The sequence below is a fragment of the Penaeus japonicus genome, unplaced genomic scaffold, assembly GCF_977035675.1.
Source record: "Penaeus japonicus unplaced genomic scaffold, GWHDUDI00000001_assembly GWHDUDI00000037, whole genome shotgun sequence".
In the NCBI taxonomy this organism is placed as follows: Eukaryota; Metazoa; Arthropoda; class Malacostraca; order Decapoda; family Penaeidae; genus Penaeus; species Penaeus japonicus.
The window spans coordinates 4296956-4301955 of NW_028234439.1; the positions used below are offsets into that span (position 1 = coordinate 4296956).

Genomic DNA, 5000 nt, shown 5'->3' on the forward strand with positions numbered 1-5000 from the left:
TATCCTAAATTCGTTGTATTTATTTTAATTCCCTTCTCTCTTGCGTCTTTATTTTTCGTTTCTTTCTTTGTGTTATGGGATCGGTTTTTGTTTGTTTGTTTTTGATCTTGGTTTCCTCTTTGTTTGTTTTTTCTCCTTTCTTGATTGTGAATTCTCCGTTTTCGATTGGATTTTATTATCGAGTGTTATTACTCCTTCGTGTCATTGTCTTTGCTATATCTTTATTCTTCTTCTGTCGTCTTTCTCGTTTATTCTCAACCTTTTTTCTTCTACTTCATCTTTTTGTTATTGTCTTTGTTGTGGTTCTGCTTCTTTTTATCTTTATTTATATGCTCTCTCATCTCTCTATCTGTTTTTTTTTTCTTGATCTAGCGTTCTTCTCTCTCTCTTTCTTTCTCTCCCCTTTCTATCTTACTCTATCTCTCTCTCCCTCTCTCTCTCTCTCTCTCTCTCTCTCTCTCTCTCTCTCTCTCTCTCTCTCTCTCGCTCTCTCACACTCTCTCTTCTCTTCACTCTCTCTTTCTCTCTTTCCTTCTTTTTCTTTCTCACTCTCTCTCTCTCTCTCTCTCTCTCTCTCTCTCTCTCTCTCTCTCTCTCTCTGGGTGTGTGTGTGTGTGTGTGTGGTCTTTCTCTCTCTGTCACTCTCTCTCTCTCTGTCTCTGTCTCTGTCTCTCTCTCTCTCTCTCTCTCTCTCTCTCTCTCTCTCTCTCTCTCTCTCTCTCTCCATTGTTCTATTTATTATCTAATCTATTCTAATTATTTTCTATCTTCATCTATAAGGCTATTGTTAATCTCTTATTTTAGTTATATCTTGTTTTGCTATATCTATTTCTATTTCTATCTATCGACCTATGTATCTGTTTATCTATCTTTCTACCTACATTTTTTTTATCATACATTCTCTCTCTCTCTCTCTCTCTTTCTCTCTCTCTCTTTCTCTCTTTCGCTCCCTCTCCCTCTCTATCTCTCTGCCTCTCTATCTCTCTCCCTCTCTATTTATTTCCTCTTTATCTCTCTCTCCCTCTATCACTCCCTTTCTCTGTCTCATTTTCTCTCTCTCTCTCTCTCTCTCTCTCTCTCTCTCTCTCTCTCTCTCTCTCTCTCTCTCTCTCTTTCTCTCTCTCTCTCTCTCTCTCTCTTTCTCTCTCTCCCTCACTCTTCTCCTCCTCCCCTTTCTAGTTCCAAAAATGCTTCGTATTTTTTTCTCATCTTTTATCTCCACCTTTATCACTCTCTCGTCTCCCCCTCCGCAGTTTACTTAATTTTTCCTCTTTATATTTCTCTCATAGTCTTCCATCTTGTCTGTATTTTAGGACAGATTGTCTCTTTCCCTTTCTCCGTGTCCTATCTTCGTGTGCTTCTGCTCCTATGTTTATTCTTTTACTATCTTTGTATCTTTCTCTTCCTATGTTTATACGTGTCCTATCTTTGTATGTTTCTCTTTCTGTGTTTATTCGAGTAGTTTTTTTTTGTATTTTTCTCTTCCTTCCTCTTTCCCCTATCTTCGAATATATCTCTTTCTCTTTCTTCTTGTCTCATCTTTGTATGCTTCCCTTCCTCTTTCTCCGTGTCCTGATTTGTATCTTTCTCTTCCTCTTTCTCCCTATTCTATCTGCGTATGCTTCTGTTCCATTATTTATTCGTGTTTTTTCCGTTATCTTAAATTCGTTGTATTTATTTTAATTCTCTTCTCTCTTGCGTCTTTATGTTTTGTTTCTTTCTTTGTTATTGTTTGTTTGTTTTTTATCTTGGTTTCCTTTTTGTTTGTTTTTCTCCTTTCTTGATTGTGTATTCTCCGTTTCCGTTTGGATTTTATTATCGAGTGTTATTACTCCTTCGGTTTATTGTCTTTGCTATATCTTTATTCTTCTTCTGTCTTCTTTCTCATTTTTTCTCAACCTTTTTTCTTCTACTTCCTCTTTTTGTTATTGTCTTTGTTGTGATTCTGCTTCTTTTTATTTTTATTTATATGCTCTCTCATCTCTCTATCTGTGCTTTTTCTCAATCTCGCGTTCTCTCGCTATCTATCTATCTCTATTTCTTTCATTCTTCTCTCTCTCTCTCTCTCTCTCTCTCTCTCTTTCTATCTATCTATCTTTCTGTATATATATATATATATATATATATATATATATATATATATATATATATGTATATATATATATATATATATATATATATATATATATATATATATATATATATATATATATATATATCCCCCCTTATCTCTGTCTCTCCATTCCCTCTTTCTCTCTCTCTTTCTCTCTTCCCTTCTTCCGTCATATCCGCCGCTTCGTCCCTCGCCTTTCCTTTCCCTTCGTCCAATTTGCCCTTTGACCTCAGTTGTGTTATGACCTTCGCGAGACGTTAGCCCGTGTGTGCATAAGGGGAGTTTTACATTTCGTGTTTATCTCCGTCTGTTGGGCGAGGAGGTGGGGGGGAGGTGGGGAGGAGGAGGAGGTGGAGGAGGAGGAGGTGGAGGAGGTGGGGGAGGTGGGGGAGGAGGAGGGGTAAGGGTAAGGGTGAGGGAGTGGGAGGTCGAGGGGTAAAGGGAGTGGGAGTGAAAGGGGTAGATGGAGGAGGAGGAGGTGGAGGAGGAGGAGGTGGAGGAGGAGGAGGAGGAGGAGTGGGAGTGGAAGGGGTTCGGGGAGGGGGAAGTGGTGGTGGAGAGGTGGAGGAGGAGGTGGAGGAGGTTGAAGAGGAGGAGTAGGAGAGCGATCCTGGGAGAGAATGGGAGGGAGGGAGGGAGGTCTATCTCTCTCAATATATACATATATGTGTACATATGCATATATATATTTTGTATGTATGCATATATTTATTTATATATATACATACACATACATATACATGTGTGTGTGTGTGTATGTATGTATGTGTGTATGTATGTAAATGCACACACACACACACACACACACACACACACACACACACACACATGTGCAAACTAAGGTTGAGGCCTTTCACTATTTCCAATTAGGATACTGCAGACCGTCCTACCACGCTTAACACTCCTGTACTCCTTAACACTCACATGGCAAAACGGAGCCTGGTCGTGAAACCGCCAGCCTTAGAGTCTTCCAAAGGACTACTTGCAAAGAACCAAGTCCGGGGGAGCGCAGGACGGCCGCATAGCCAGGGCCGAGAGCACAAGAACTTGCCTACGAAAACTCACATCACAGAGACAGCAGCATGAGAGGTCCCAAGGTCATATTCCTGGGAGCCATGGAGAGCCATTAGTGAGGTGGTGGCACGACATCGTTACAGGAGGCGCCGCAGAGCACAGCTGGGCAGAACAGGGACATTTTAGTTCAAGGGAAGGCGGAACTTTTGTCCTCTCAGGGCGTGAACAAGCGGGACGTGGTTCTAGAACTATATCTATCTAACCCTGCCTCAAAATCTTTGACGGAGAACAAAGATAATGACAGTGAGACGGCAGAAAAGATGATAAGAGATTCTGAGTGAGGAATACGTATATTATTCCTAAATGCCTAAAGTGAGTAAGGATGTACAGACACTGTAAAGCCAAGACCACAGAAAACACCATATCCAGTAATAACATTTGACGTAGACTAGATACCGCAGGCTTACTCAGTGGAGGAGTAATGTTGACAGTAGCCCGCACTTTTCTGACGAAGAGCATCATGGAGGGTGACCCTGGAACTCATTCAAAGGCGAAAGAATAAGAAAAATAGCATGCATCAACATCACACCCGCAGCATACCGAGGAACAAGAGCGGGCGTACAAAGGGCGTGTTGGAGAGACGAGAAAGCCTTATGTACCGAGACAGAGGACCAACACCGAGGTATCAAAAAGGTAACAGTCAGGTCATGTACACAGAGGAAATACACTTGCCTCAGCTAATCATCGTCAAGAGCGAAGACAACGAACTGACTGAAGAAAGAGCTGACCTCACGACCGCAAGTTGAGTGAGCTTTGAAGACATTTACTCCCCAAGATGTGACGGCAGCCAGAAAAGGTGCAGCCATATTGATGCACAATATGTTAATATCTGCATATATATAGTATATATAAAATTATATATATATATATATATATATATAATTAAAATAAATACCCCATACACAACCGACACACACACAATACCCCACACAACACACCACAACATACAACCACACACACCACAAAACAAACCCACACACACAAACACACACACCCCACACACACCACACCCACACACACACACATATATATATATATATATATATATATATATATATATATATATATATTTATACACATATAAGTGTATGTATGTATATATGTATGAATAAATAGATGCATAATACCTAAGACTACACGGAGTTTGAACAGCCTGTGAAGTTTCCCACTAGCCAGCGGAGGCGAGAGCAGCCGAGCGCCCTGCACGGCCCCGACTCACGCCACACCAAACAAGGCAATATCAAATGAAAACCCGCTAACAAAGAGTCCTACCTTTCGGATTTATCGGCGTCCGAAAGTGGGATCGTCCCTTGCCACTTGGAGAGGGCGTGTTGTATGGGCGTGTGAGGGGGTATGGGAGTAGTGAGGGGTAGGGAGAGGGGGAGAAGAGAGCGAGAGAGAGAGGGGGAGAAGAAAGAGAGAGAGGGAGGGAGGATAAGAATAAAGGAATGAGAGAATGGAGAGGGGTAAGAGAAGATGCGTTGGGGGAAGGGCCGAAAAGAGGGAAAAGAGAAAAAAATAATTGAAAGAGTAGAGAGAGGAAACTCGATTAAAGAACGAGACGGGACAGGGATATAGAGATAGATAGAGAGAAGAACGTGGGAATAGGGAGATAGAGGATAGAAAGACGGAATATGCGAAAAAGTTGAGACTCGAAAAAAACAACCGATAGAAGAAAGAAAGAGAGAGGAGGAGGAGAGTGGGATACAGGAGAAGGGAGAATAAGAGTAGGAAAAGAGCGATAAGAGAAGAGAGAGGGCAGTTCTCAGTAAAGGAATACATAACAAATGAAGAAATAGATTATTCACCAACG

At 41.4% G+C, this 5000-nt stretch overlaps 1 protein-coding gene across 1 annotated transcript in view; it reads left to right on the top strand.

Moving 5' to 3' along the window:
* LOC122251212 (carbonic anhydrase-related protein 10) overlaps positions 1–5000 on the top strand; it is a gene marked incomplete at its 5' end in the record, with an annotated part of 310050 nt that overhangs the window by 275465 nt on the left and 29585 nt on the right.